Here is a 9995-nt window from a genome sequence, read left to right as displayed (position 1 = left end):
AGCCTCTCAATCAGCCCTAACTAGGGTGATTGCTTTGGGCTGACATTTGGTTTTGGCTACAAATTTTAGAAGTGGCTGCCCTCCACAATCAACATTTGCTATTTCTTTTGCAAGGGGAAATTCAGGCTGGTATACTCCCTGTTTAACGTCCCCCAGTCAGAGTAAGCTGGTCTACTCCCTGTTTAACGTCCCCCAGTCAGAGTAAGCTGGTCTACTCCCTGTTTAACGTCCCCCCAGCCAGACTAAGCTGGTCTACTCCCTGTTTAACGTCCCCCAGCTAGACTAAGCTGATCTACTCCTTGTTTAACGTCCCCCAGCCAGATTTTTTTGTCTCAAGTGTACCAGGGTTAATGTAGCAACAGATGCAATCTGAATGACGCGTGCATCATCTCAGAAGTAATTATTCTATTTTGTTACTCATGACTCTCATGAGTGTGTATTTTCGTTCCTTGATGTTTTGCTTCGCGTGGTTATAAAGAGCTCTTCAGTTTCGGGAGTGTGTATTTCTGGAGATAATTATTATTGGAGGGAGCTACTCCACTCCCTATATTTATGCAATTGTGCATGTAGGTACTTCATGATTCCTAAAAAAAAGTTGGATTTTTTTCTATATTTGCACAAAATGGCGTTCGAATGGGGTAATTTGTTTTGGTATGATGCTGTCTGTTTTATATGATAGGTATGGTATGGTATGGTTATGGTATAATCGCATAACACAAACTATAACTGAGATCGGTACGTGTTAGGTAAACTTAACTATTTCGAAGTCGATCAATGTCGATCAACATCGACTGGAACCCATATAAAAGTATTGGTGCAGACGCACTACTAACTAAGCTAACGTTAGCTTAGTTGGTAGTGCGTCTGTGAGAGAGAGAGAGAGAGAGAGAGAGAGAGAGAGAGAGAGAGAGAGAGAGAGAGAGAGAGAGAGAGAATATAATTGGAAGAAAAAGAACAAATAAAGATTATCCAAAAACAATATCTGAACAAGAACAGGGACAGGGAAAATACGTAAGAAATGAAATCTTATCTACTTTTGAACGAAAACGAAACACAACGAATGAAGTCTCAACTCTTACTATTCTATTACAGCTAAGCTATCACTAATTTTATTCACTATTAGAACAGAACAAGAGGTACCTAGGTAGGTACTGCGGAACATACAATACAGACATATACTTGTCAACTTTAGTTTACTTGTCTCGCTCCTCTGAGCTGTCTACTCAGAATATGACTGTTAACAACACTACTACCTGCCTACTGCTTTATCTATCATTCTGTCAAGATGAAGTACCTATAATAATATGGTGTTAGAAGGAACCTCTGTGGCCGAGTAGGTATCACAATGGGCTCGCACGCCGAAGGTCCCGGGTTCGATTCACGGTGGGGTCGAAGTTTTTTCGGAGTTCGGAGTGCACTCAGTACCTCAGTAGCCTCGTGACCACTGAGTAGCTACTTTAATTGAGTAGCTACCAGTAGTGGCATTACCAATGTACAAATAAAAAAAAAAAAAAAAAAAAAAAAAAAAAAAAGATTGATATTATGATACCTACAAGTAGATCATAATTTGATATTATTAATGTACCTAAATATCCCACTAATGTTGTGAAGAAGCTCACAGCTGTGTCACAAAGAATTTAATGGTTTGATTGATTTGTTTTTTCAACTCCTAAGAAAGACAATTATTATTATCTTGACCATAAACAAAGGGTCTTGGCAGCGCAAGCTGAATCGACCAGGTCATTCATTTATTGGACATTTCGAGTCCAAGTCAAGTCATAAAATTTAGCGTAGTGCATTCAGCAGGGAACGACATTTGTGACAAGCATTTATGCTCAACACAATTAAAATTCCTTTTCCTTTCGTCTATTATTAGAGGAAGCAAGAGGAAAGGTCCACACATTGGTCATAATTTTACAGCTATAATTAGGGCCCTCATTTTGGACACAAAAGCGAGCAGACCTTTGGGTCTCAATTTATCACAAAAGTCAAAAGGATCGAAAGAAAAGAGCGATAATTTACGAGCGCCTGTTCCCTTGTCTAGAAAAAGAACACCTTTTAGTGGCTACAAAAGGTGTGTGTTTTTTTTTTTTAGTAGCCAATCTTTTTTATGCTATTATTTATGTTAGGGTAAAAAATTTGGGGTCTTTATCACTGGGATTCTGAGACGGGATTTGTGATTCCAGGTCATTGGGTCAGCACGCTTCTTAAGAATAGACACGCCAGCCAAGTTAGTTTTGTTGGTAGCGCGTCTGCTTTGTAAGCGCTAGGTCGTGGGTTCGATTCCTGCCCGTGGCCGATTTTATCCTCCAACGGATAAGGTTCGTTTTCGGAACGGCTGGCTTTCTTCCTATCCTGTCTTTCTTCTCTCTTCGATTTCGGGACAATAAGACCTCAGCAGTTAGAGTTCCCTCTATCAAATTTCTTCAAAAAAGAAGAAAAAAAAATTAAATAAATAAAAATAAAAAGATAAGGAGTAATAATTCAAGAGGAAGGGTTACAAAACGATATTTTTTACCCATTCATTTTTATTTATTTTTTCAAAATGGCTGCCACATGTTTTGGGAAGTTAATGAGTTAGATTTCGAGATGTTTTATTTCTGACAACGCATTGTAACTCATCGAATATGTTCATTAAGATATAATAATGCATATTTTGTCGTCGTTAACCCTTGTAAACGCTAGTCCGTGGGTTCGATTCCTGCCCGCTGGGCGAACTTTAGTATAAACGGGTTAGGTTCGCTCTCGGAACGGTCACTATCCTCTGCCCTAACTTCTCTTCGCTTTCGAGACGAAAAGACTTTAGCGCCCTTAGCGGTTATGCCTCCTTTGTTACAGTTACCTCTATATATAAATGTAGATAATGAATTAGGTACCTTCCTTACTGCCCGAGGCAAATCGGTTTTATGCTTCTTGCAGGCACAAAGGTCAGGGAATACCTACCTATCACAGGGAAGTCAAGAGGTCAGGAACCTTTGAGGAACTTCAGTGTTACATCATTCTGAGGTTTTATTGAAAACAAGAAAAAAAAGGCTCTAATAATGTTTACATACTTTGGTATTTAGATATCTCTTGGGGAATCCTGATACCTAGGTACCTTAATATGAGTTTATGTTTGACGTAACACTACCCCTATTACTTTGGGCAGAGCTATAATAGGACGATTTTTAGGGTCATTAATTTTATAAAGTTTGGGGTAAACGGTAGTCTACTTTCCCTAGATATTTACCTACATACTTGGACTTTTCAGTCTTTGCTGACATCATAAACCTTCTTCTTTTTAAAAAAAAAAAAAAAAAAAAAAAAAAAAAAAAAAAAAAAAAAAAGCTAGTCCTATCCCAACATTTATCTATAAAATCTACTGACTAGACTTAACTGAGACTGACAGTAACCAGACCAATTTAGGTACACAATATTTGCCTGCCCAGTGCCCAACTAGTCTAGTTTAGCTAAGATGTACATTGTACAATCATTGTGCATATCTAAGTAATAGGTATCTATAGAAGTGAGACCTTAATTGTTCACAAGGACAGGTACAGGGCTGTACCCAGAATTTCATCAAGGGGGGAGCCCAGGAGTCCAAACAGTGATGTAGGGGGAACAGGGGATGAATGCTCCAAATTTTTGGAGTAAACCATGGAAGAAAGGAGCAAAGATGAAGCCCAAAGGGGGCAAAGGCCCCCTTGCCCCCACCCCCTAAAAATGGCCCTGAGACAGAATGATGGAAATAAATTAAAGTGATTTAACAATTAAGTGTTCTACACTATGCACTGATGTGTATTTTGTTCCGAGTAAATTGATTTCTAAACGGCACAAGTTGATGAGACTCAGATTATAGTAGCTCCCTATGGAATTTTCAAGAGGAGCACAATTGGGCATGAATTTTATCTTAATCAGTGACCGAGTAGGTAGATAATTATAGTGTTGCCTTTTTCAGGGAGCACTCAACTTAGTGAGATCAATAGTGCAAGATATTGTTCTAAGGCAAGTAAACTGGGGAAAATAACATTGAAGATCAAGGAATGCAAACATCAAGATTTTAATGCACTGTCCAGTGGAGAAAAATGTGATGTCCATAGAAGAAACTTTACCATCCCATAATATTTTAAAACAAAGTTTTTAATTTGTAACACTAAAATTTATTCTTCATGTCTGGCTCGGGGGACTTTAAAGACGTCCGCTCTAACCACTACACTATTGAGGAACAAAATAAGGAACAATAGCTACAATATTTACATACATGATTGCACTGCGTGTTTATATCCCCAGTACTGCGACAAATAAGGCACGCGAATGAAGCCCCCTTGAGTTTTAATTGAAGAGGGCTTTTTTTTATGCTGGAGTAATATTGTGGGAAATATTATTACGATTTTTTTCCATAAAAAATCGTGGATTGTTGATTTTTTTTTTTTCCTTGAAATACTCCATTTTTGGGAAGGGCTAAATGATTTTTTCTCATACTGCGGAAATGCTATGGGAAATGATTTCTTTATTAACATAAAAAACGCGAATAGATGTTGAATTGTTGATTTTTTTATACACTACTCCATTTTGGGAAGGGCTAAATAGATTATTTATTTATCTCAATTAGAAATAATCGTGAGGGGTTCTTTTTTTTATCCGCATAAAAAACTCGATGATGAGGTTGATTATTATAGTGAAGGGGTTGAACATGGGCGGCCATTTTGTTTAATGTAGTGAAATATTAGATACGTAGGTATAATCAATGTAGGTAATTATACGTATACCTCTACTTGGATAGGTATACGTATACCTATCAGGAGATTACGAATTCTATCGAATTGAAAGAGCGAAGTGAATTCTTTTGTTTTCACTCGACAATTTCGCATTCAGTTCTTCTTCCGAAGAGGTTTAATAGAGGGGATTGTAACAACGGAGGTCTTATCGTTCCGAGAGCGAAGAGAAAGAGGACTGGATAGGAAAATGAGAGCCGTTCCGAGAACGAACCTTATCTATCTGTTTCAAATAAAGTTCGCCTCGTGCGGAAATCAAAAGCTACCTAGCGCTTACAAGGCAGGCGCGCTCCCTCCAAGCTATTTTAATGAACTATTTTTTTTTTTTTATTTGTATTTATTAAAGTGTTTGTACGCACCATAATAAATTAAAATAAAATAAATAAAGTGTTTGTGTTCTAACATTGAATTAGAATGTTATATACACAGAATGAACTAATGAAATTTGTAATACAAATTGGAACCAGTGGAAGCTAATAAATTTAATTAATACCTAATTATACCTACCAAGATACTATTTTTGGCTCATCTGATGCTGTAGCTGTATCAACAATCAATCTTTCCGATCTTTAGCACGTGCTCTTCTATCCGATGCAATGGTCAGAAAAAAAAAGGTCTCCCCCAAAACTCGGACTTAAAACGATTAAAAACAACCTCTAATAGTGATCAGACCTTTAATCTTAGAAGCGTGCGGTTCAAATTTCACCTTTTTCTCTCTATATAATGTTATTAAAAACTCCAAAATCCACACAGTAATGTTATTAAAATGCTCAAAATCCACATAGTTAAATAATTTATCAGAGATCCGATCTGGAGATCAAATGATTGTGTTGAAGATTATTTGAAGGATTATTTGAAGAAGAAGAAGAAGAAGAAGAAGAAGAAGAAGAAGAAGAAGAAGAAGAAGAAGAAGAAGAAACAATTAAACTGACCCTCATATACTGTCTCATAAATACCTAACCCATCATTCCATTCATCCCACAATACTGATAGCTATTGAGGACCCTCAATTGGGACGTAGTTTAGGGAGATTAATAAAAATTAAAAAAATAAAAAGCTCATTTAAAAAAGCCCCGTTCTTCCACTTATTATCCCTTCTTTTGAGCATCTATTTATCCTTACCCCTCTTTTGACTGTAGGTTGTTATAATCGTGATATGCTGGTGTGTTCGTCACAATATCAAAATGGCGTAGCCACTTGTGTTGCTTGTGAGTCACATTAAAACTTTTTTTAAGGGAACTTTTTTGTCTATGATGAGAATGATGTAACCTTTTTTATTGATGCTTGTGGCTTCAATCGTCGGAATGTTTTTGTCGGTGTCCGAAATCAAATCCAAGACTCGAAATTTTTGAAACCAAGAGACTACCAACCGACTAATTTTTTTGAGACCTATAGGTATACAACTATACAGGCACAGACTCTACCAACCGACCTATATATTCGTGTACCCTCAAATTTATTTTCAGCTGGCTTATAACAACCAGATTTTTTCCTTTCAATTCATCTCTCTCTCAAAAAAAAAAAAAAAAAAAGCTTTAAAAAAACAAATTTTTTTTTTTTAAATTATCCCCCCCCCAAAAAAAAAAAAAAAAAAAAAAAAAAAAAAAAAAAACTCCTTAATCCTCAGGATTTGGGTCATTTGAAGCCCGATACAAATGTCTCAGGAGCTACTTATTCTGTTTAAGATTAGAACCTTTTTTTATGTATAGCTTCTCATTATCCACCGCTAACACCGCACCTTTGAAAAGGACTTAGAACGGTATTTATTGAGTGCCCCATACATGTGCTCAATTCAGCCCTATAGAGAATGGACATACCTATACTTTATAATAATGCAGTAAGATAAATGACGGACTGTTGACAACTTCAGAAGTACCGTACAATAGCTACTCGGTATAATAGGTAGTGAGTGAGATTTTGAAGATGTCAACTTATTATTTTGGGGGGCTTTTTGTGTCCTCTTGAATTTCAAAGTTTTATTTTGTTTTGTTAGGGTATCATGTTTTGTAAAGTAAGTAGGTAGCTATACTAACAACTTACCAGCTATAACCACCAGGTCTACAGTAGACGACAGTCTCAATCTCAAATTGAATTGCTATGTATGTATAACCACAAAATCTAGATTGGACATTGGACCAATTATGTACCCGAATTTGATGATTTTTTTTTTTGCAAAAAAGGGAAACCTGTCCCCATTTAAAGTTCGAGTCCCATTTGGGCTTTTCAGGTGGGCCCGTTCACCGAACTACCTATAAGAGTTTACCAAAATTTATCAAAATCGGATAAGTTGATCAAAAAATTAATCAAATCCTTTGCAATCTTGTTTCTTCGCGATTTCCATCTCTGGCTCTGAAACCAATTTTGTAGACAAACTAAATGCCAAATCTAAACTAAATCGAATTTAAAACTTATACTTTCGTATTTTTTTTTATTATTATTATTATTATTATCATTATCCAATGAACATCATTTACTCATAAACTGCCAACCCACACACCTCGACATTCAATTATTTCTCTTTATATAGACACATTCTAAGAAAACCTTATAAATCCGTATCGCAAATCGCAACCTTATCTATCGCTTTTTACAATCGAAAATTTCAACACGTACAAAGGAGCCCGAAAAAAACCTAGGCCTTTCCAGGGCCGTCTACAGTTTAACGGGACCAAGGGCCCCTCCTCGGGATTCGAAAATATTCTTTACAAACAAGAATACCAGGTAGTATTAGATAAATTATTAACTTTATGTTTTTTCCCCCTCGTGGTTTGATAGAGGGAACTGTTAAGGTCTTAACGTCTTGAAAGCGAAGAGAGAAAGAAAATTAGGACATAGAAAGCCATCAGACTTTTCGAGAGCCAACCTTAAGTGTTATGTGTTTAGGATAAAAACCTCGCCCGGGTAGGAATCTGCGATCTAGAGCTTACAAGGCAGACGCGCTAACTTTCAAGTTCCAAGCTAACTAGACTGACTAGACCCAAAAAGGAAAACTTTTTGGGAAAACTGCCCATGCCCGGGGCAAAATGGCCCCGCCCGAGAACGGCCCCGAGGCGCCCAAAACCCCGGGGCTGTCATAATTTATGATTGATCACTTTATTTACATCTCTATAGCACACGTCCTTTTTGTTAAAGATTTTTTAATTCTTTATTTGTATACAACAGTATGAAATTGGAAAAAAAAGATGATAAAAATGGTAAAAAAAAGTAGAAAAAAATGATAGGTTCGATGTGCATTTTATTATTTATTTTAAATTATGATTCATATTTTTTAAAAGGGACCCAAAAGATGGCAAGACGGAATGGTAGATAAATATGAATTTCAATATTTTTTTTTTTATCTTTATAAGGTTTTCTTAGGTGTTAGCTGTTAGCCCGTTGAAGTTTGTGGACTTTCTTTCGGACTTCGGAATGTTTTGGACTAAACTAGCTTGCTTGCCAAATCTTTCCATACAGAAGATCTCGGGTTGAGTTCCTTGAATCGTCAAAAAATTTGCACTCGTAGGTATATTTCGATTGCAAATATTTCAACGGGTTACTTTCTGGTGTTCTTGGGTTGACCCAGCACCTAAATGGGAAGTATTGTGTCTCTTCACGCCCAATCTGATGGGAGACATACTATGGGATGGTCATGCTATAACACAGACCACGAGAGTCTAAGGAAGCCGTTGTTTCCTCATTGCTACGAAATGAACTTTTTTTTTGTCCAGGTGACTAACACCCTTGTCCAGGCTGTTTTTTTGGTTGTCAGCCCGTGGTATCACTCAACGTCTCAAGAGCTTATTTGTGACCAAGTGTCACTTACAGGGTTAATGCGAATTCGCGACCATCAGAATGCTAGAGGGATCTTGACAATTCTAACTTCCAACGTGAGGTCTCCTCAAGCTAGAACCTGGTTATGCCACTCATCTCCATATTTTACGCTTAAATCTATTCTATTCTATTTCTGCTCTATTCTACCATTCTATTCTGTGCCGAAGAAGCATGACCAAGCAATTTTGATTTTTTTTAGTTTTATTTTTATTATTATTACTTTATTCAATTATCCAACTGTACCATCTTTTTATGTTTGACTTGCCAGCCTAGTTAGCTTGGAGTGTAGCGCTCCTGACTTGTAAGCGCTAGGTCACGGGTTCGATTCCCGACCTAGGAGGACTTTATCGTAAACAGATAAGGTTCGTTCTAGGAACGTCTGGCTTTCTATGTCCTACGTGTATCTTTCTTCTCGTTTTGCTTTCGGGATCATAATTATGTATCTGATTCCGTTACAGTTCCCTCTATCAAATACCTCTTGGCAAAAAAGAGATGAAAAATACAAACAATAAAGTATAGTACATATTTCTGGACATGGTCTTCACTTGACTGGAGTGGATTACGGACTGTCCCCTATCTAATAGACGTTAAAAAACAAGACTATACACTGAGAAAAAAATGTCGCGGGTCTCACATAGAAACGTTGCGGTATATGAGCCCACATAATTAGTTTGCGGCCTTAACGGCAGATTTTCTGTTATTGGATTTTGCAAAGGTCACAACGTTGAAATTAGCGTCTCAATTTTAACTATGTTATCTCAACAGTGTAATATTGTGTAATAATTTTGTTAGGATGACAAGGTATTAGAGTGCTACATAATCAACTTTGTTATCTTAACAATACTCTTATTTCTACTCTCACAATAAAATATTGCTGCTCCTACATTATCCTTTTCCAACAATTGCCCATATTGCTAGTCCCACGTTGTTAACTCTGTGACCTTCACAAAGTCATATTGCTGCCCTCACAAAACCACAATCCTCACATTGCTAGTCCCACATAGTCAACTCTGTGACCTTCACGAAGTCATATTGCTGCCCTCACAATACCACAATCCTCACATTGCTAGTCCCACATAGTCAACTCTGTGACCTTCACATAGTTGACTTTGTGGCTTTGCTGGCCTCGCAATACTTTGATATTGCTAGACATGCAGTTCGTATTGCTATGGGCACAGTATCACTTTGCCTAAATATTGCTGTAGTAAAACAATGTGATTAACTTAACATTTTAACTGTAAACGCATGTTTATTTATTAATAACAATAGGCAAAGTGGAAATGATTGATTACAACAGCAATAATTAGGAAACTCTGAAAAGATATACCTAGTATAAATTAGGAATTAATAAGAATGGAATTTCTGGATTTTTGACCAAGAAAGTCTCGACTATTTATTAAAGTTTTTTTTTTACTTCTGGAATTTTACAAT

General features: G+C 36.8%; 1 protein-coding gene across 1 annotated transcript in view; it reads right to left on the bottom strand.

The window, feature by feature from the left end:
• LOC103512360 (aspartate aminotransferase, cytoplasmic-like) overlaps positions 1-9995 on the bottom strand; it is a 26857-nt gene that overhangs the window by 15443 nt on the left and 1419 nt on the right. The gene's annotated exons all lie outside the window — the stretch shown is intronic.

Source organism: Diaphorina citri, unplaced genomic scaffold (genome assembly GCF_000475195.1).
Source record: "Diaphorina citri unplaced genomic scaffold, Diaci psyllid genome assembly version 1.1 scaffold36, whole genome shotgun sequence".
Lineage (NCBI taxonomy): Eukaryota > Metazoa > Arthropoda > Insecta > Hemiptera > Psyllidae > Diaphorina > Diaphorina citri.
The sequence above is the reverse complement of the archived record's forward strand: the minus strand, read 5'-3'. Positions and strand labels throughout refer to the sequence as shown.